Consider the following 22,909-nt stretch of genomic DNA (forward strand, 5'->3'; position numbering starts at 1 on the left):
TTTATTTTGTTTGAAGCATGTTCATGATTAAATCTGTATGCTGGCTTATTTGAGTGACTGCTCTCTGATTGCAGTTTCCTCAGTCCTAGTTCTTCCTCTTCTTCTTCTTTTTTTTTTTTTCTTTTTTCTTCCCTTTCCTTCCTTTCTTTTTGGTTTAGAGAAGCCCTTTCAATATTTCCTTTAACCTGGGTTTTGTGTTGCTGTATTCTTTAAGTTTTTGTTTGTTGGGAAAAATTTTTATTTCCTCTTCTATTTTAAATGATATTCTTGCTGGATAGAGTATTCTAGGTTGCATATTTTTTCCTTTTAGCACTTTAAATATCTCTTGCCATTCCCTCCTGGCCTGTAGTGTTTCTGTAGAGAAATCAGCTGATATTCTTATGGGGGTTCCCTTGTAGGTAGCATTCTGTTTTTCTCTTGCTGCCTTGAGGATCCTCTCTTTATCACTAACTTTTGCCATTTTTATTATGATGTGTCTTGGTGTGGGTCTGTTTGGGTTCAGTTTGTTTGGGGCCCTCTGTGCTTCTTGTATCTTGAATCCAGTATCCTTTAGATTTGGGAAGTTTCCAGCAATAATTTTTTCAAATATATTTTCCATTCCCTTATCTTTTTCTACTCCTTCTGGAATTCCTATTATGCGTAGATTGGCCCGCTTTATATTATCCCATAGGTCTCTTATATTGCTTTCCAGTTTTTTGATTCGGTTTTCTGTCTGTTGACCAAATTGAGTGATTTCCATTATTCTATCTTCCATATCACTGATTCGTTCTTCTGCATTATTCATTCTGGTTTTTACTGCCCCTAGTTCAGTTTGCATCTCTGCAAATGAATGTTCTAGTTTTTCTTGGCTCCTCCTCATATTTTCTAGTTCCTTTCTGAGGGTATCTGCATTACTGTTCATATCTTCTCTTAATTCCTTCAGTATTTTCACTATTTCTCTTTTGAACTCCAGGTCTGTCAGACTGCCGAGATCTGTTTCATTGTTGACTGTTTTAGGTGAGTTCTCCTGTTGGTTTGAGTGGGGGTGGTTTCTCAGCTTCTTCATCTTGCTTGTTGTTTTCTTTCTCCTGAGGGAGTTGTACTCTCCGTTATCGGGCAGTGTTTGCCTTGTCACTGCCGTGGAATATTTCCTGAGGGCTGGCGTTGTTGGTCAATCTTTTTTGAGGCAGTGTGGCTTTTCTGGAGTGTTGATGGGGCTAACAGTGTTTCTTTGAAGCAAAGGAGGACTTCCTGAGGGCAGACAGGACTGGGAGGTCCACACCGCGATGGTAGATTTCACTTGGCCATGCAGAGCTTGCTCTGGTGTTTTTAGGCTGTGGGGTTCTTGCAGGGGGTTGGCGGTGTTGGGCAGCTGCTTTTTAGGGGTGCATCACCCCCTGGGGGCTGGAGCAGCTATCTGGGGCAATGAGAACCTGAGAGGCTCTTCCCTAGGGCAGCCCAACTCAGGACGACAGCCTGAGAATGTAGGTGGATCTTTTCACAGTCTGGCTGAGCTTGTTGCAGCTTTTCTGGGCTGCAGGGGGTCCTGCCTGGAGCTGGCAGTCCTATGCAGCTGGTCCACTAGAGCATCCCCTGGGGGCTTGGGCGGGTAGCAGGGCCGTTGGAAACCGAAGAGGCTCCTCCCCGGGGCAACCCGACTCAGAAAAACCGTCGGAGAATTAGGCCGATCTATTCACAGCCTGGCTAAGCTTGTTCTAGCTTTTCTAGGCTGCAGGCCTTTTCTCGGGGGCTGGTGCTGTTTGGTGCTGCTCTGCGGAAGTGTAGCCCCTCCAAAGGGCAAGCAGGCCTGTGCAGGGACAGCCCCTGCGGTGGTAGGCTTCAGGCAATTGTTGAGGCCAGCCCTCCTGGATGGCAGGCAGCCCCAGGTCCATGAGAGCATAGGGCGTGGCGGGGGTGGGGGGAGGGGATGCACTGGGAAGCACAGTTTTCAGCTAGCTAGTGGGCCTGTAAGCTTGCTGTGGCGTGGGGGGTATTCTATGGGGACCCACCCCTTCTTCTCTCCCCTCCCCAGCACGGGCACAGACTAGGCTCTTCTCCCAGGTTCCCTCTGATGTGGCTTTCCCCTTCCCCGCCCCTAGAGTATTGTTCCCTTCCTCTGCGACAGCTTTGTTTTCTAGTCTCCCAGGCAGTCTCTGCCCCGTCAACTGGTTTAGAGACCTCCCAAGCAGTTTCTGCTCTGCCCCGCCCCCTAGCCCGGGGACTAATCTCTGGAGCCGAGGTCTCGGTGCCCAGCCCCCCCCCCCCCAGGCGTCCCCCGGCCCTTTCTTGGGGACTAACCTTCGGAGGTGAGGTCTCGGTGCCCAGCCCCCACCCAGGCGTCCCCCGGCTCCCTCTCGGGGACTAACCTTCCGCGGCGAGGTCTCGGTGCCCAGCCCCCACCCAGGCGTCCCCCGGCTCCCTCTCGGGGACTAACCTTCCGCGGCGAGGTCTCGGTGCCCAGCCCCCACCCAGGCGGCGCCCCCCCGGCCCTTTCTCGGGGACTAACCTTCGGCGGCGAGGTCTCGGTGCCCAGCCCCCCTCCCAGGCGTCCCCCGGCCCTTTCTCAGGGATTAACCTTCGGAGGCGAAGGACCACATCTTCTTTATCCCTCTGTCGATGGACTTTCAGGTGGTTTCGATGTCTTGACTACTGTGAATAGTGCTGCTATGAATGTAGGGGTGCTTGGATCTTTTCCAATTAGGGTTTCTTCCAGATGTGTGCCCAGGTATGGGATTGCTGGATCCCATGGTAGTTCTACGTGTAGTTTTTTGAGGAACCTCCATACTGGTTTACATAGTGGTTGTACCAATTTATGTTCCCACCAACAGTGTAGGAGGGTTCCCTTTTCTCCACACCCTCTCCAGTATTTTTTTTTTTTATTTTTAGGGCCACACCTGCAGCATATAGAAGTTCCCAGGCCAGGGGTCAAATTGGAGCTACAAACCACAGCCACAGCAACACCAGATCCGAACTGCATCTGCAACTGACACCACAGCTCACAGCAGTGCTGGATCCTTAACTCACTGAGTGGGGCCAGGGACGGAACCTGTATCCTCATGGATCATAGTTGGGTTCATTTCCACTGAGCCACAACAGGAACTCCTCCCCAGCATTTATTATGTGTAGAAGGTCCACTGCATTTTTAACCAGTTCCTCTACCGCTTCAACTGCTGGCCCCACAGAGGTGCGCTCAGGGAAAACACTGCTGAATTTGCAGAGACGATTTGCAGTTTTGTCATTACTTGTCTGGGTTAACAGGAGCCTCTCAGCCTTGGTCCCATTTATGGAAGAACAAATCCAAGAGCCGTTTTCTTTGCACCTTCCTGATGTTCAAGCACAATGTTGCAGTGACTTTATTTGTGTGTCATGACACATCGGCTGTGGTTTCAGGAGTTGGTCTGAAACAGCACGTGAATCATGAACCAGTTTCCGCTGGTTTGGCCCCTTCAGTGGGTTGTTGATTGCTTACCTTGAAACGGCACCCGCTTCAACTGGTTTTGCCACCTTGAGGAGGTTGCTGACTCATCAAATCTTGAGTTATTTTACAGGGACAACCTGGTACCTGTTCAAGACAGAAGCCCACATCTCCAGGACGACCCCAGAACCATGAATCTTCTGTCTGCGGAACCTAAAGAACAGAAAAGTTGCCAGTGCCGCCCTTGATGAGGCAGGAACTCTTTCAATGGGAAGCATCTGGCTTCAGCCACAGGGGTAGCATCTATGGCCTGACTCAAGACTAGCCAGTCAGCTTCCCCAACTCCTTGAACTCCACCCAGCCTCTGGATGGAGGAGACAGGTTGGAGAGCCTTGCTTCTGGGCTCCTTGCTGGTTGACCGCACGGCAACGCTCTTCCTCTTACTAAAGTTGGTGCCGTGGGTTGGCTTCTGTGCGTGTCCGACGGGGAGCCTCTTCTCGGTGACAAATCTGACCGTTTCTCATGTGCCCAGTCGCCTGAGCATCGGGCGTCTCAGCCAGTACGCACTCTACACGCCCCACTGGCCGCTCAGGAGGTCTGAGATGTGTGTCCCGAGGGATGACGGAACGCTGGTGCTATTTTTCATCAGGCTGTTGTGCAGGATCCTTCCTCGTCCACTGGATGCAAAGGTAAGAAGGCCGGTGCCTCTGGGTCTGCAGCCTGGGCTCGATGTCCACGTGCCTCCTGCTGAGTCGCGTTCAATCCCGTCCAGCCTCATGGAGGCAGGGGAGGCTGACAGCCTCCCTGCTTCAAGTAGGTTCACCGGGGAAAAAGAGCAAAGAAGAATGTAACACCTCCAGGAATTCTTGTCTACATGGCCTGTGGTGGTGCTGGATGGCATAGGACAACCCAGAGCACTCCTGGTCCTGCTCTGCCCATCAGTCTGGGTTTTTTTTTTTTTTTCCCTGCCTCATCTTTTTATCCAGCCCAGGCGGTGGTCACTCATAGACTTGATCTGAAAGCCCTCAAAGAAACAGGCTGAATTTTTTTTTTAAGTAGAGTTGATTTACAATGTTGTGTTAATTTCTGCTGAACAGCAAAGTGATTCGGTTATACATGTGTATATGTTCTCGGGTTTTTTTGTTTTGTTTTGTTTTTTTCCCTTTTTGTCTTTTAGGGCCATGCCAGTGGTATATGGAGGCTCCCAGGCTAGGGGTCGAATGAGAGCCACAGCTGCAGGCCTACACCGCAGCCGCAGCCACAGGGGTTCTGAGCCGCCTTTGCAACCTCCACCACAGCTCACGGCAATGTCGGATCCTTAACCCACTAGGGAGGGCAGGGATCAAAGCCGCATTCTCACGGATACTAGTTAGGTTCATTTCCGCTGAGCCACGACGGGAGAGCCTACGTGTTTTTATGTATATTCTTTTCTATTCAGGTTTATCGGGGAAAGTGGATATAGTTCCCTGTGTTGTGCAGCGGGACCTTAGCATTTTTGAATTCTTAATGAGTCGGACAGTTGTCAAAGCGAGGTGGGGAATCCATACTAAATACTGTCTGGATGTGAAGATGTGTTTTCTAAAGACTGGAATCGTATGTCTTCTTTCAATATTTTAAATTTTACTGAAGTGTAGTTGATTTTCAACATTGGGATAATGGGATCCTATGTCTTTAAAGTCTCAGCTTTAGGGGAAATGATGACATTTTAGCTCGGTCACTTTGCCTTCAGGGGAAGGTTGTTAAAGACAGAGCGAGGGGGAGGGTCTCGGGGTGTGATCAGCTTGGGGACACTCTTCGGGCTGGTGGGCGGTGAGGTCACTGGGAGTCAGCGTCATCCACCTTCTGGTTCCAGCCGGTCTGGGGCCTCCGTGCTGGTGGGCAGCATACAGCTCACTTCTTCCACCTGGCGGGGGCTTTAGCACCTGCAAACAGCTCAAGGACACAGCTCAGAATATTCTCCATAGTCCTGGAGGAAGAATAAAGGGACTTGACTTCGTTGAATGGACAAGTATTATTATTCTTTCTTGACTGTTTTTCTTTGTTTCTGCATTTTCTCATTTCTCTGAATTTACTCTTCAGGTGTGGGGTCAGGAGATGCAAACTAGGACACGGAGAATGGATGAGCAAAGAGGTCCTGCTGTCCCACACAGGGAACTCTGTCCAGTCTCTTGGGATAGACCAGGATGGAAGATGATAAGAGAAAAAGAAGGTATATGTGTGTATGCTTGGGTCACTTTGTTGTACAGCAGAAATTGGCACAACAGTGTCCATCAACTCTCGTCTGATAAAAATTTAAGAAAACGCAAGGTGATTTCATTCTGTAACGGTGGGCTCATGGCAGGGATTTCACAGTCTCATGAGTCTTAGAAAATTGTGTGTGTGACTCTCTTTCTGGCAAGTAAATTTAATGTGGTTTCTGCTGAGGAAGAAAAGGTTGTTACGAGGAATTGGTTACTAAAATACAGCCCACGGAAAGGAGCATTTTCTGGGTCTTTTTCCTCAAGATTCTGATTCGTGATTTTGTGACAACTTTAGCTGCACAGAGGCAGCTGACAACGGTCCTGGCCTTCAGCTGTGCCCGCAGGCAAGCAGGTCACTCTGTTACCGGCCTGGGTGCCTGGATTCTTCAACCTATAGAAATGGATGGGGTCAGAGGGGGGAATCAGGCCAGGCTTCGCTGAGGCTCCGGCTGCAGCAGGGAACAAGTAACAGGGGCCCTGGCTCGCTTCCCAAGGAGGTGGGCCGGTCCCTTAGGTGGGGTGAGGGTGGGTGGGGCTGGAGGGGTGGCTGGGTAGGCTGCCCACCCCCTTGGCGGAGCCCTGTGCAGGGATCAGGCAGGAGACCCTGCTTGGACTCTTAGCATCTCAGAAGTGATAGTTGGATTTTGGTCTTTTTGTATCTTACTGTTTATACTTTGTCTGCCCCCCTTCCCTTTAGTCCCTTGGAGTTTCATTGTATCTGTTGCTCCAGGAGCCGGCCTTCCTGGTACAAGCCCTGCAGCAGAGGGTCCCAGGTCCCAGCCTGACTCCTGTCTGTCCTGTCTGTCTATTTTCCATCTTTATAACTATCATCTCTCTCTATCCCTATTTATCGATATCTGTCATTGATGCATTGTCTGTTACCTACCCATCCACCTATCACAGCTATTAACTATATTTATCTCTTATCTGTCTGCTCATCTCCTGGTCATCTGGTACCCGTCTTGAATCAGTAGAAAATGAAGAGGTCAGAGGAGGGATGTTGACCTCACAGCCACGTTCTTCTCCAAAGGCTTTCCTGGGGCTCCTGCTCCAGTAGCGGGAGCGAGAACGGGAGCAGATACCCTTTATTAGCTCCCAGAGGTGGGGTTGTCCCTTAGATGGGGTGAGGGTGGGTGGGGCTGGAGGGCTGGCTCCGGTGGTCTGCCCACCCCCTTGGTGGGCAGGACGGGACTTTAACTCCAGGCATCTTGGAAATGGCAGGGCAGTTGGGTTTTGGTCTTTTTTTATCTTATTGTTTATACTTGGCCTGGCTGGGCACAGCAGTGTTATTTTTAGTCCCTTAGAGTTTCTTTGTATCTGTTGCTCCAGGAGCCAGATCCTTCCTGGTACCAGCACTGCAGCAAAGGGTCCCAGGTCCCAGCCTGTCTCAGGTGGAATTCCCACGGTTTCAGGAAGGGGCGTCTGGGCTGGTGTATACAGTAGGTTACAGGTGCCAGTGTGGCTGTGGTACACAGTCGGTGCTTATTCTCCCCTTTTGGTTACCGGTCAGAGATGGCTTTGCCTCCTGCTCACCCACTGAGGGCTGTGTGGCATTTGGTGGGCAACAGTGCCAGCTGCGAGTATTCGTATTGACACTTTGGGGCCAAAAGATACAAATGCTTTTCAATTCAAATAGGAATCAGGGAACTGCGACCTTCGCATGGTCTTGCTTGCAGGCCATGTTCTTGTCCAAATGTATTATGTCTTGTGTTGCCTTTTTTTTTTTTTTTTTTTAAACTGGCTGTGCCCCCAGCCTACATAAGTTCTCAGACCAGGGATTGCACCTGAACCACGGGCGTGACAAGGTGGAATCTGGGCAAGGCCACCAGGAAACTCCCTTTTTTTTTCTTTTTCGTTTAATTCCATAATTCCTTTTTTCAAACATAAATAGCATTTTTTAATTGACCCTAACAGGAGGTTTTCTGGTATATCCCACAAATTGATAATTGGGACCTACAGACATTCTGATTGCTGTAATTTATAAAAGTGTTTCCTTGAGGAGTGTCCTGGTGGCTCAGTGGGTTAAGGACCTGGTACTGTCACTTCTGTGGCTCAGGGTCTGTCCCGGCCCAGGAACTTCCACATGCCATGGGCACGGCCAAAAACAAAAGTGTGTGTCTGTCAAACTGTGATGTATTAATTCGTCTGCTTGGGCTGAGTTAAACGTACTGCAGATCGAGGCTTTAAATAGATATTAATTTCCCGGTTCTGGAGGCTTGAGTCTGAGCCCCAGGGCCAGGCAGTGCAGGTCCCTCCCAAGGCCTCTCTCTCCTGGGTGTGTTGACGGCCGTCTCCCCGCCGTGTCCTCACAGGGCCGTCCCTCCGTGCGTGTCTGTGTCCTGACCTCTTCTTCCCAGGACCCCTCTTTAAAGAGCCCTTCTCCCAGGTCATCTCTGGGTCAAGCATGGGTACATGTGAAATCCAATGATTTGGCCAGATTTTCCAGGGCCTGTGACATAAAGCATGGCCACAGTTACGTAAAAACTGGTTCGGGCTATTCCAGTGAGCATTGAAACGACTTTGGGAGTTCCCTAGTGGTGCGGCTGGTTAAGGATCTGGCGTTGTCTCTGCAATGCTTCGGGTCGCTGTGGTGGCGTGGATTCAGTCCCTGGCCTGGGAGCTTCTGCATTCTGCAGGTGCAGCCAAAAAACAGAAGAAACCCCAACACCTCGACTCCTTGGAAGGGTTGATGAAGCATGCCCTGGAGCCCTGGTACTTTACATGCAGTCAGTGAACATTCCTATTGGCCACATCAAAACTAAGGCTGTGACTACACACATGCCGAGGCAAAAGACCAAAAAAAAGACCTGGTCTCCAAATACAGCCCCGTCCGGAGGTCCTGGGGGACAGAGTTCCCCACCTCATGACACGCGTGCACGATTTCCCAGCCGGATACCACCTACCCTTGGGTCCGTGCACAGACCCCATCTCTTATAAGGTCCGTTTTTCTGTTGGGGTACACGGGCCGTCCAGAGCTTTCACCGTGACCCTGAATTTATTCTGCAGCTCAATTTCCTGCCCTGTGCCAAAGCCGTTCCCAATACCCCCAAAGAAATGACTCCTGATGCGTTAGTTTTCCCTACGAGTCGGGTGTTTCGAGTACAGAAGCCATTCTGCTCATCTGACTGGTTTTTCCTGAGTCTGTGCGTCTGCCTCCGTGATGGAGTCGCCACGGGTCAGGCATAGGCTCTGCCTGTGCCAGCGGGAGGGGGGCGGCTGCCTCAGCCCGGGCTGAGTGCCCAGACAGGAGAAGCCAAACTCACCCCTGGCATCCTTCCTCCTGGGCGTCCTTTTTGCGAAATCCTCATGATTCCACATGAATCACGGGTGGACTGTTACGCTTTCTGTCCTGCCTTTTTTGACATGTGGCAGTCACATGCGAATGTACTCGCCTTGGGAGAATGTAATATCAGATGCCGGAGAGCCCCCCTGCCCTGTCTCCATCCAGCGTTTGGCTCCAGTAGGAAACGCTGTTTTGAAAGGTGTGTGCACACAGCAGCGGGCATGTGTAGACGGTGTGTATAATTATATAAATGACTATTTGTATAAAAGTTACATAGATTTGTGTACATCATGTACTATGCGGTGTCTGGTGAGGGTAGATTTCATATTACGTGCTTTTATTTAGGTTTTTGTTTTGTTTGGTTTTTGGTTTTTGGCCGCACCCACGGCATTTGGAAGTTCCCCAGCCCAGGGATCAACTTTGAGCTGCAGCCCAGCTGTGGCAACACCAGATCCTTAACCCACTGCGCCAGGGCAGGGGTCAAACCAGCCATGCCAGAGACAAGCAGGATCGCTTCTTGCCTCCCCGGCAGCGGTAACTGCTATGTGCTTTTGCCTTTAAAATTTGAAGAACTGAAGTGTCGTTGACATGCATGTTGTGTTACAGGTGTGTAACGGCGATTCGCGGTGTTTCAAGGTTCTCCTTCACTTGCAGTTGTGATCAAGCACTGGCTGTGTCCCCGTGCTGTGCGGCATCTCCTTGTGGGTGGTTTAGTTTATACCCCGTGGTGCGTCCTCTGACTCCCCCCCCAGATCACCCTCCTGCTTCCCTCTCCCCACTGGGAACCACTGGCTTGTCCTCTGTGTCTGCGAATCGGCTTCTGTTTTGCATGTACGTTCACTCGTTATGTTTTGAGATTCCACACATAGGTGACATCATACAGTGTGTGTCTTTCTCACGTCACTTAGTGCGATCATCTCGAGCTGCCTCCGTGTCGCTCCAACTGCCTCGTTTTGTTCTTTTTGACGGGTCGTATTCCATTGCGTCCACGGACCACGTCGTCTTTATCCATTCCTCTGTGGATGGACATTTAGGTCGGTCCTGCAATGGACACAGGGGTGCCTGGAGCTTCTCAAATTAGGGTTTTGTCTGGGTCGATGCCAAGGAGTGGGATTGCGGGGACATACTTCTATTTTTAGAGCTTTGAGGAACTTCTGTACTGTTTTCTGTCAGGGCTGCACGGATTTACACTCCCACCAACAGGACGTGCATAATACGTGGGTTTTACCCCAAGAATTAGGGCATCCAGTGAGTTTCTTCCACACCCGTCAGGTTCCTGCTGAAGACTCGGTCTTCGGGACGGGAGGACACTAGTCCCCTTCCACGTGTGGGCAGACAGCACCGGAAACGACATCTCTGTTCCATTCGTTTGATGTCTCAGTGTCCTCCGCCTGGTACTCCAGCTACTGAGGATGTTGCTGAGCTAAAGTCATTTGAGATTGTCCCAAATTGTTTTAAGCAGGACACACTAGGAAAAGGCAGCTGCATTTACTTTCCACAGGGCAGTTGGTGCACTTTCTAAAGAAAATCATGGGATAGGACTAAACTCAGAATGCACGTGTCTGAGTAAATCTTGCTCAGCGATGGAAACAGATGCCCGGGAATGGTTCCTGCAGAGGGAGTACCTCCTGGTCCGTGTCTCCTGACACAGTCAATTTCTTTTTTTCTTTAATTTTTAAATTATCACGGATTTACACTGTTCTGTCCATTTCTGATGTACAGGAAAGTGACGCCGTCATCCGTCTATACACACACTTCTGCATAGTATCTTCCGTCATGTTCCACCACAAGTGATTGGACACAGAGTCCCCTGTGCGGGACAGCAGGCCCTCGCTGCTGATCCATTCTCAGTGTCACAGTTTGCATCAACTCAGCCCAAACTCCCCACTGCATCCCCCGCCCGACCCCTCAGCAACCACAAGTCTGGTCTCCATGTCTGGGAGTCTGTTTCTGTTCTGCAGACAGGTTCATCTGTGACATATTTTAGCTTCCATAGAACTGACATCATATGGTGTTTGTCTTTCTAACTTCGCTTAGTGTGAGAATCTCTAGTTGCATCCATGTTGCTGTGAATGACGTTATTTCATTCGTTTTTATGGCTGAGTGGGGAACATGACACGAAACCAGACGGACGGCACACGAGGCACGACATACAAATCATCGGATACAACTGCCCCATGACACGACATAGCTCGTGTCACGGTCCGAGAGCATCATGTAGCCACTGAAACTAAGCCAGTCCCATCTCAAAGCTGGGGAAAAAAAAAACACAAAATATTGACTTAAACATTATTTTGTATTGGAGTAGAGTTGAGTTACAATGTTTAGGTTCAGGTGCACAGCAGAGTGAGTCCGTGACACATGCACACACGTCCATTGTTTCTCAGATCCTTTTCCAGTATAGTTCTTGCATCACACTGAGCTGCATGTGCTTTATTTCCCCACATGTTGCCTGTTTTCAGGGGCATGGCTTTCTGTCCGAGTCCGTGTTTTAGAAGAGAAACTGCTTTATCATCTTTGTGGCTGCTTAAGACTCTAGGTTTTCTACAGGGAAGCAGCCACCCGTTAAGCCTCATTAAACTCTTTGACATGCTTGCCTGGAGGAGGAAGGGTTCTTGACAGTTTACAGACAACTTGGGCAGGAAATCAGGGAGTTCCCTGGTGGCTCAGTGGGTTAAGGACTTGACGTCCCTGCTGCTGTGACGCAGGTTCAATCCCTGGACCCGGAACTTCCACATGCTGTGGGTGTGGCCAAAAAAGAGAGTCACTGGTGGGAAGTTGATCATGATACTAATTTTACCAGCGAGCGTGGGTCTGGGTCCCAGCCCAGTCCCTTTGGGACCATGTGTGGTCAGCAGAACAATGACCCTAAAGATGTCCACTTCCTAATTCCTAGTGCCCAGGACAGGCGGGCATGTTACCTGCTGTGGTGACGCGGGGTTACAGATGCCGGTGGATTTAGGCTTGGCCCTGAGCTGACCTTGAGATGGCAGCAACCTGGGATTATCCAGATGGGCTCATTGTAAGCCCAGGGTCCTCAGAAGTGGGTGAGGGGAGTTCCCGTTGTGGCTCAGCAGGTTAAGAACCCAACAGAGTGTCCAGGAGGATAGAGGTTCAATCCTGGGCCTTGCTCGGTGGGCTAAGGATCCGGTGTTGCCTCACGCACAGGTGGCAGGTGAGGCTCAGATCTGGCGTTGCTCTGGCCGTAGTTCAACTCCGATTCAACCCTGCAGCCCCGATTCAACCCCTAGCCTGGGAACTTGCATGTGCCGCAGGTGCTGCCCTAAAAAGAATTAACAAAATAAAGTGGGTGAGGAGGGTAGAGGGAGGAGCCGTGACCAGGTGAAGGTCCCTCCTTTCGGGACGGGAGGCTGGGCAAGGTTGCCGTGGAGCCCGACAGGTGTGTGGTCTCTGGAAGAAGGTACCACACAGATTCTCCCCTGAAGGTTCCAGGAGGACCCACCCCACAGCCACGTCGGTCTTGGCCCCGGGAGGCTTCTGACCCCAGACCTGTGAGATGATAAGGGGGCATCGTTGTAGCGTGTGTGCTGATTTGTTCTGGCTGCCCTTGGAGAGAAATACTGCATATATGCGGCTGGTGAACTCCTAATTGGGGTCTGTCCCGTCCAGCCTGGGGACCTCCCTGGGGACCAGACCAGGCGGAGTGAAGCCTCCTCATGACAGGCCAACAGCGCTTTGAGTAAACTGTGACCCCCCCCAGCGCCCGGGAAGAGGCTGGGGGGTTCCTAGCACACGTCAACCTTCTTGCTGAAGGATCTGACGGTCAGTGAAAACCAGAGCTGTCTGCCCCCCACGGTCACGGCGGTGCAAACCATGACTGTGTCCCCACAAGCAGTACGGACGCCTGGTCCCGAAATTCCCTGCAGGCACCGACTCAAATGTTTCTACCTTCTCTCTGATTTGTCTGTGTCATTCCTCCACTGTTTTCCTCCTTTGTAATTAATGCTTTTGGCTGCAACAGCAGCATATGCAGAAGTTCCCAGGCGAGGCCAGGGATCAACCTGTGCCACAGCAGCGACAATGCTGGATCCTTAACCCACCAGGGAACCCCTTTTTTATTTGTTTGCTTATGTATTTACTTTTAGGACTGGGTCCGTGGCATACGTGATTTCCCAGGCTAGGGGTTGAATCTGAGCTGCGCCTGCGACCTACACCACAGCTCACGGCAACGCCGAATCCTGAAGCCACTGAGCGAGGCCAGGGATCAAACCCACATCCTCACAGAGACGATGGCAGTGTCTTAACCCACTGAGCCACAGGGGACCTCCTGAGACCTGCTTTCACTTCCTTGGATACATGCCCAGAAGTGGAGTTGCGGGGTTGGGCAGCGCTTGTATTTTTCATTCTCTGAGGACCCTCCCTCCTGTTCTCCTCAGCGGCTGCACCAATTTGCGTCCCACCCACCGTGTCTGAGGGTCCCTTTTCTAGAATTGAGGAATCTCTTTGTGCATGTCCCATTCCTTTTTTATCACCTTTATTTGCATGCAGATTTTCTCCATCAAGGGTAGAGAACCCAGATTGTGAAAAAGACACCCTCAGCTGGACTCTGGAACGCTGAGATGGTCGGAAAACATGCAGGTGTTTAGAAGATGCTGGAGTGGCGTGTGCTTTAGGGTAACAGCCATGGTCCTGCTGTACAGCACAGGGAACAGTGTCCAGTCCCGGGTAATGAAATCCGCTGGAGGATAATGTGAGGAGAAGAATGTACATATTATGTATAGCTGGTCACTTTGCTGCAGAGCAGAAATTGAGAGAACGTGGTAGATCAGCTCTAATAGAAAAATAAAAACTTCACAAAGAAGTAACAGCCACGGGTCTAAACACACTATCTGGATGTGCGTTTGGTTATGACACATTCGTTCCTTTAGAATCAGGTGATTCTGCTTCTGTTCATAGCCGTCCTGGTGAGGGGGAGGCGGTGTTTTACTGCTGCTTCGCACCTGTCTCATGATGGGCGACATCGAGCATCCTTTCAGGTGCTCATTGGCCATGGGTGTGTCTTCTTGGCAGAACCCTCTTTCCATGCGGTTTGTCCAGTTAAAGAATTTGGTGGCTTGGTTTTCTTCGTGGTTGTGAACGTTTGAAAATACATACATATTCAGTGGTTTGGATTTTTTTTATGGTAACGTTTGTTCAGAAACATTCAGTGGTTTGGTTTCTTCATGGTTAACTTTTAAAAATCAGTAGTTTTGGAGTTCCTGTCGTGGTGAGGCGGCAACAAATCTGACCAGGAACCATGAGGATGCAGGTTTGATCCCTGGGCTCGCTCCGCGGGCTAAGGATCCGGTGTTGCCGTGGCTGTGGTGTAGGCCAGCAGCTGTAGCTCTGATTCGACCCCTAGCCTGGGAACCTCCATACGTCTCGGGTGCGGCCCTAAAATGATAAAAAGTAAACATCAATAGTTTCGTCATCTTGGGGTTAACTTTTCACAGTTTTCCGTTTCATCGAAGGAGAGTCGGCATACAAGGTTGTGGTCATTTCTGCTGGGCAGCAAAGTGACTCTGTGATCCACACGCATCCATTCGCTCTCAGATGCTCTGCCCACAGGGGAGATGACGCAATCCTGGGTAGAGTTCCCTGTGCTCGCCAGCAGGTCCCTGTGGACCGTCCACTCCCCACACAAGACTTAAAGATGCTTCTCTTCTGACGGAGGGACACGGGCTTCTGTCCATCCTCGCGCCTCTCTCTCCAGGGAAGCAATCCCGCTGCCTTCCTCTCCATCACTCCTGGGGCCTCTCCCGTTTGGAGAAAAGAGAACTGTCGGATCCTGTGGGTATTTCCTAGACTCGGGGAGCCTGGAGGTGAACCCTCGTGTGCTCTTCTTTCGATTTTTGTCACCAGAGACTGTTCTTATGCTTCCCAGCACCTGCCTGGATTGGGTGTAAAGGATCCTGAGAGCGACAGCTTGTGACATCCTCCTGAGTGATGCTGAGGTGATGCAGTCCCGTCATCTTCAGCCTGCAAAGCCATCTTGCCCAAGAAGCCTCATTCCCGGGGCATCCGGCCATACGAGAAAGGCTGCCGGGGTAGGTCTCAGTTGCAAAGAAATGTTCCTTAAAACTCAGCTCTCATCTCCATGCCTCTCACTGTCTCCCAGTCTCCACATACGCTTCTCCTTTTCTCTGTGTGTGTGGGTGTCTGTCTGTTTAGGGCCACATCTGTGGCATATGGAGGTTTCCAGGCTAGGTGTTGAATTGGAGCTGCAGCTTCCAGCCTACACCACAGTCACAGCAGATCTGAGCCACATCTGTGACCTACACCACAGGTCATGGCAATCTGGGATCCTTAACCCACTGGGTGAGGCCAGGGATCGAACCTGTATCCTCATGTATGCTAGTCAGATTCCACTGAGCCACGGTGGGAACTCAATGTCCTAGTTTGCATCTATGAACCCCAAACTCCCCATCCATCCCACTCCCTCTCCGTCCCCACACCCTTGGCAACCACAAGTCTGGTCTCTGAGAGTCTGTTTCTGCTCTGTAAATGGTTCATTTGTGCCATATTTTAGATTCCACATAGAAGTGATATCATACAGTATTTGTCTTTCTCTTTTGGACTGACTTCACTTAGTGTGAGAATATCTAGTTGCATCCACCTTGCTGCAAATGGCATTATTTTCGTTTTATGGCTGAGTAGTATTCCATTGTGTATATATATCACAACACCTTAATCCATTCCTCTGTCGATGGACATTTAGGTGGTTTCTGAGTCTTGGCTGTTGTGATTCACCATTTTTGAAGGTTCCACTGCATTTACAGTTGTGATAAAATATTGGCTCTGTCTCCTGTGCTGTACAACATTATATAAGCTTCAGGTGTACAATAAATTGATTCATAATGTTTAAAGATTTTATTCCACTTATAGGTAATTATAAAAGACTGGCTCTATTCCCTGTGCTGTACAATAGAGCCTTGTAGCTTATTTATTTTATACACAGTAGTTTGTGCCTCTGACTCCCCTCCCCCTTCCCTCTGAAAACCACAGGTTTGCTCTGTGTCTGTGAGTCAGCATCTTCTTGTTCTATTCACTATTTTGTTGTATTATTTAGATTCTGCATAGAAGTGACAGTATATGGTATTTGTCTATTTCTGACTTTACTTAGTTGATAAACTTTAGTTGCGTCCATGTTGCTGCAAATTGCATGATTTCATTCTTTTTCATGGTTGAGTAATATTTCATCATTCATATATGTTTATATAAAATTTCACATCTTCTTTATCCATTCCTCTGTCAGTGGACACTTAGGTAGCTTCCGTGTCTTGGCTATTGTGAAGAGTGCTGCTATGAACATAGGGGTGCATGGATCTTTTTGAATGACTTCTTTGGGGGTTTCTTGGACATAAGCCCAGGAGTGGCTTGCTAGATCATGCAAGAGTTCTTTTCCATGGTGGCCACTCTGAAAGGTGTGAGGTGGTTCCTCCGTGTGGTTCTGCTTTGAAGGTCCCTGATGATGGATCAATGTTGAGCTTCCGTTCACATAGCTGAACTCACCTTGGCACTTGACCTCCAGCACCATCTGGAGGTCTGAACCACTTTTACTCCATTCTGATTTTTAAGTGTACTTTTTTATTTTTTTCCGTCTTTTCTCCTTTTAGGGCTGCACCAGCAGCGTATGGAGATTCCCAGGCTAAGGGTCTAATTGGAGCTGTTGCTGCCTACCTATGCCAGAGCCACAGCGATGCCAGATCTGAGCCTCATCTGTGACCTACACCACAGCTCATGGCAACGCCAGATCCTTAACCCACTGAGCGAGGCCAGGGATTGAACCCGCAACCTCATGCTTCCTAGTCGGATTCATTAACCACTGAGACACAACAGGAATTCCTTAAGTGTACTTTTGCTTCATGGCTAAAGCAGATGTACAACGCATGCTTGCCGGGCCACAGACTGTTTAGTTTAGCCTAAAGTTCAAATTAAATCATATATAAACCAGAATAACTTCCTCACACTTCAATATGTGAAAATTTGTTCCGTCGTTTTCCTGTTTTGCTTGCTAATCTTTTTTTCTCATTGTAGTTGATTTATAATGTTGCTAGTTTCCTATATGCAGTAAATTGATTTATACATATGCACACATCTTTTCAGCTTCTTTTCCCCTATAAGTTATTACAACATATCGAGTAGAGTTCCCTGTGCTATTAGTCGGTCCTTGTCGTTTATCCGCTTTCTCTGTCGTGGTTTATATCCGCGAGTCCCAAACTCCTCATTCATCCCTCTCCTGCCCTTTCTGCTTTGACAACCACCAGTCTGTTCTCTGTGTCTGAGTCTGTCTTGTGAATAAGTTCATTTGTGTCCTATTTTAGATTCCACATATAAGAGCTGTCATGTGGCATTTGTCTCTTTTCCTTTTTTTTTTTTTTTTTTAATTTTGGCCATGCCTATGGACGTTTCCAGGCCAGGGATCAGACTTCTGCCACAGCAGTGACCTGAGCTGCTGCAATGACAGTGCAGGACCCTGAACCTGCTGTGCCCCCAAGGAAGTCCTGTCTTTCACTGTCTAATTTCACTTAGTATGAGACTCTCCAGGTCCATCTGTGTTGCTGTGAATGCCCTTGTTTTTTTTTCTTTTTTATGGCTGAGTAATATTCCATTATGTCTATGGACCACATCTTCTTGATCCATTCCTCTGTCAATGGATATTTAGGTTGTTTCCTGGTCTTGGCTGTTGTGAATAGTGCTGCTGTGACCACTGAGATGCATCTGGCTTTTTCAACTGAATATTTTGTTTTATTCAGATATATATCCAGGAGTGAAAGAGATTTTGGTAAACCATGAGTTTTTAAAAAGTCAGAATCATTTCAGGTTGACAGAAAGGTTATGAGGATAAGACAGAGAAACCCACAGGTCCCACACCCATTTCCCACATAACATCGTGAGCATGTGCGCTGGTCGCAGTTAAGGCCCCAATACTGATGCTCCCTCGTTCGCTACAATCTACCTGTTACGAAGATTTCCGTAGCAGTTCCCACTGTGGCTCAGTCGGTTAAGACTCTGACTAGCATCTATGAGGATGCAGGTTTGATCCCTGGCCTTGCTCAGTGGGTTAAGGGTCCAGCATTGTGGCAAGTGGCAGTGTAGTTGGCAGATGTGGCTCAGATCCAGTGTGGCTGTGGTGTAGCCGGCAGGTGCAGCTCCGATTTGACCTGTAGCCCAGGAACTCCCGACTCTTTCACTTTTATCTTCACTCATCCTTAGTCCCTTGATTTAGTTTTGCTAAAGGATAAAAGGGATGAAAGGATTAGGTGCCTTTGGTTTTCGAGTTTACTAAGACCCCATTCTTCTCAGGAGAAGCCGCCCTTTTAGGTGGACGTGGGGGGCGGCGAGTTTTGGTCCACGTGCTCAGTTGTAGGATCAGCCCCTGGACTGAGTCGTGTGCAGTTCCAGCTGCTTCTGCTCCACTGTTGCTCATTCTCTTCCTACAGCCCTGGCCACTGGCCACCACTGTTCTGCTTACTGATTTAATACCCCACTTTTTTTCTTTTTGGGGGGCTGTGCTCATGGCACATGGGAATTCTCGGGCCAGAGATCGAACCCACGCCATAACAGTGACCTGATCTGCTGCAATGACAATGCCAGAGCCTTAACCCACTGTGCCACCAGGGAACTTCTCCATAGCCCACTTTGAGAAAGTAGTTTTCCTTTTTCATTAGATTTCCCTATTTTTCTTAAAATATAACTCACTTTGAGATATTTACATTAACTATTTTAGTATTCACTGTCCTTTTTTTTAAAAAAAAAAAAAGTAGCACCCTGGGAAAAGAAGAAAAATGTATGCTTGAAATTGGAGTTTCCTGGGAGTTCCTGCTGTGGCTCAGCAGGTTCAGAAACTGACTGGTAGCCATGAGAATTGGGGATTCGCTCCCTGGTCCCACTGAGTAGGTTAAGCATCTGGTGTTACCGTGAGCTGTGGTGTAGGTACAGATTCAGCTTGAATCTGGCATTGCTGGGGCTGTGAGGTTGGCCGGCAGCTGTAGCTCCAATTCAACCCCCAGCCTGGGAACCTCCCTATGCTGCAGGTGCAACCGTAAAAAGAAACAGAGAAACCGAAATTTCCTGAAGATCTGGGTAACCCCCTGGAAATGTGTCACAAGCCCATGTGACAGCATTGCTAGTGTTAAGGTGGGACAAAGGGGAGACCGCCCCCCCCCGCGTCATGCACAGAAATAAACTTTCCAGAGGCCGAATTTCAGGTGGCCCCGTAGGTGTGGTGTTTTGAGTGGGGAAGGGAACTTTCTCAGGGACACAGCAAGTTCAGAAAAGAGGTTTAACGGATGGAGCTACAGACTAAAAACGGTCCTTATTGAGTTATAGTTGCCGTACAATAGTCTATAAATTGCAGGTGTCTAATAACGTGGTTCACAATTTTTAAAGGTTAAATTCCATTTATAGTGACGGTAAAATACTGACTCCATTCCCTGTGCTGTACCATCTATCCTTGTAGCTTATACCCAATAGTTTGTACTCTTCATCCACTCCCACTCCCCCCTGGTCACCACTGGTTTGTTCTCTGTATGCTGCTTTTTCATTATATGCACTAGTTTATGTAGAATTTAGATTCTACATATTCATGATCTCATAGGCTACTTGTCTTTCTCTGTATGACTGACTTCACTTGGTAGGAGAATCTCTAGGTCCATCCATGTTGCTGCAAATGGCATTGGTTCATTCTTTTTGATGGCTGAGTAATATTCCACTGTATACATGTACTGCATCTTCTTAAGCCGTTCCTCTGTCATGGACATCTAGGTTGCTGCCACATCTTGGTTGTTGTAAATGGCACTGCTGTAAACTTAGGGGCGCATGTACTTTTTGAATTACATTATACAATATATTATACAGTCTTTGCAGCTTATTTATTTTATGCATAGTCGTTTGTACCTCTTTCTCCCCTCCCCCATCTTACTCCTTCCCTCTCCCCCCGGAAACCACTACTTTGTTCTCTGTATGTTAGTCTGATGCTTTTTTTTTTATTATTCACTAGTTTGTTGTATAATTTGGATTCCACACATAAGTGATCTCATATGGTATTTGTCTTCCTCTGTCTGACTTCACTTAGGATGGGAATTTCTGGGTCTCCCCATGTTGCTGCAAGTGGCATGATTTCCTTCTTTTTATGTCGGAATCGTACTCCACTGTCTGTGGACCACATCTTCTTAATCCATTCCTCTGTCGATGGACATTTAGGTTGTTTCCCTGTCCTGACTGTTGTGAACAGTGCTGCAGTGAACACAGGGATGCATGGATCTTCTTTGAATTCTGCAATATATCCTCGTGGCTTATATATTTGTTGCAGACTTCTGTGTATGTCTTAATCCCCTTACCTGCTCCCTCTCGCCCTGGAAACCACTGTCTGTTCTCCGCAAGTCTGCTGCCTCTGTGTTGTGTTCACGAATGTGTTGCATTTTTTTTTTAGATCCCACAACTGAGTCAGGTCCTACAGTATTCGTCTTTCTGTATCTGACTGACTCCCCTTTGGGGGCAGCTACAGATTTTGGATCTTCCGTAAAGGTGACGGATTGCAGAATCCACTGGCTCAGTCAAGCGCATCCGGGAGACGCCAGGATCAGACCCCGGGGAGCAGCGTCATTCAGGGTTGGGGGAGGAACCGGATCGAGAGGCAGAGGGAGCGGGTTTACTTAAAAATTACCTTTTCACAGGCTTGTCAAGAGGCTACGGAGCCGCGGACATCGCGGGAGAGGTGGGTGGTTGGAGGAGAAACGGCCCTTTCGAGGCTGGGGACCAGCGGCAGGGGTGGGACGTGGGCGACGTCACGCGTGGAGAGGTGACGTGCAGGGGGCGGGGGCTCTGCCGTGTGAGGAGCGGGGCGATGGGGGCGCTTCTGTGCCCAGAGCCCCGGGGCGGGGACATGGGGCAAGTGGAGGGCGAGTTCCCTGTCCGCTTCAGAGGGGACAGGGGCCCGGGGCACCCTCAGCCCCGGTGGGAACTAAGCAGTAAGAACAGGCCTGCCTGGTCCTCCCCGCGGTCACGCAGTTCTCAGCACGCAGTTCAGGAAAGGGGTCCACACCTCCCCTGACACTTTCAATCCCAGAAGCAAGGTAGACATACGGTAAATAATGATGTCTGTAGCATGTACAATGAGGATGTGATACTATGTACAATGACTGTGTAGAATAACTATGAGGTTATGTGGCGTATAGAATCGAGATCATGCAGAGCGAATGTGTAACTGAGATGACGCAGAACGTGCTGAGTATATGACAGATGATGCAGAATGAATATGTAACAGATGAGTATAGAATCATGCAGAGTGAGTACATCCAGGATGCGTGTATAATAGAGGTGACGCAGAACGAATGTGTGGACAACAGAAGAGAGATTGTGCAGACGGAATATTAGGATGTGAGGCAGAATCTGTAGACTGAGTAACAGATTGTGCAGAATGAATACAGAGATTATGTAACGTGAATACATAAGTTTGTCATACTGTAACTATGCTAGTATAGACAACAGGATGTGTTATGTAGTCATTTGTTTATATACACAGTATTTGTGACTGTTTGATTTTAACAGTATATATAATAATACTCAATGGGGAAAAACTGAAAGCCTTCTCACTCAAATCTGGAACAAGACAGGGATGCCCACTCTCACCACTGCTCTTCAACATAGTTCTGGGAGTCCTAGCCACAGCAATTAGACAAAAGAAATAAAAGGCATCCATATAGGAAGAGGAGAGATAAAACTGTCACTGTATGCAGATGACATGATACTATACATAGAAAACCCTATGGACTCAACCCAAAAACTACTTGAACTGATTAATACATTCAGCAAAGTAGCAGGATATAAGATTTACATTCAGAAGTCAGTTGCATTTTTGTATACCAGCAATGAAACATTAGAAAAGGAATACAAAAACACGATACGTTTTAAAATTGCACCTCACAAAATCAAATACCTCAGAATACACATGACCAAGGAGGTAAAGGACCTATATGCCGAGAACTATAAAACCTTAATCAAAGAAGATGTAAAGAAATGGAAAGATATTCCATGTTCCGGGATTGGGAAAATCAATATTGTAAAAATGGCCATACTACCCAAAGCAATCTACAGATTCAAGGCAATCCCTATCAGATTACCCATGACATTTTTCACAGAACTAGAACAAACAATCCATTTATATGGAACAAGCAAAGACCCAGAATTTCCAAAGCAATCCTGAGAAACAAAAACCAAGCAGGAGGCATAACTCTCCCAGACTTCAAGAAATACTACAAAGCCACAGTCATCAAAACAGTGTGGTATTGGTACCAAAACAGACTGACAGACCAATGGAACAGAATAGAGAACCCGGAAATAAACCCTGACACCTATGGTCCATTAATCTTTGACAAGGGAGGCAAGAACATCAAATGGGAAAAGGAAAGTCTATTCAGCAAGCATTGCTGGGAAACCTGGACAGCTGCATGCAAAGCAATGAAACTAGAACACACCCTCACACCATGCACAAAAATAAACTCCAAATGGCTGAAAGACTTAAATATACGACAGGACACCATCAAACTCCTAGAAGAAAACATAGGCAAAACACTCTCTGACATCAACCTCATGAATATTTTCTCAGGTCAGTCTCCCAAAGCAATGGAAATTCGAGCAAAAATAAACCCATGGGACCTCATCAAACTGAAAAGCTTTTGCACAGCAAAGGAAACCCAAAAGATAACAAAAAGACAACTTACAGAATGGGAGAAAATAGTTTCAAATGATGCAACAGACAAGGGCTTAATCTCTAGAATATATAAACAACTTATACAACCCAACAGCAAAAAAACCAATCAATCAATGGAAAAATGGGCAAAAGACCTGAATAGACATTTCTCCAAAGAAGATATACAGATGGCCAACAAACACATGAAAAAATACTCAACATCGCTGATTATAAGAGAAATGCAAATCAAAACTACCATGAGATACCACCTCACACCAGTCAGAATGGCCATCATTCAT

The 22,909-nt window shown here is 48.3% G+C and overlaps 1 long non-coding RNA gene across 6 annotated transcripts in view; it reads left to right on the plus strand.

Moving 5' to 3' along the window:
• Positions 1–22,909, plus strand: part of LOC110259137 — a 49,830-nt gene that overhangs the window by 23,212 nt on the left and 3,709 nt on the right. For 4 of the 6 annotated variants that reach the window (XR_002341330.1, XR_002341329.1, XR_002341328.1 and 1 more), the window contains 3 exons: positions 3,528–4,083; positions 14,802–14,964; positions 20,596–20,636. This is a non-coding gene — a long non-coding RNA (uncharacterized LOC110259137). Of the gene's footprint in view, positions 1–3,527; positions 4,084–14,386; positions 14,708–14,801; positions 14,965–20,595; positions 20,637–22,909 lie in introns of those variants that run through there. The other 2 variants (XR_002341332.1, XR_002341331.1) reach the window with 2 other exon arrangements.

The sequence above is a fragment of the Sus scrofa genome, unplaced genomic scaffold, assembly GCF_000003025.6.
Source record: "Sus scrofa isolate TJ Tabasco breed Duroc unplaced genomic scaffold, Sscrofa11.1 Contig905, whole genome shotgun sequence".
NCBI lineage: Eukaryota > Metazoa > Chordata > Mammalia > Artiodactyla > Suidae > Sus > Sus scrofa.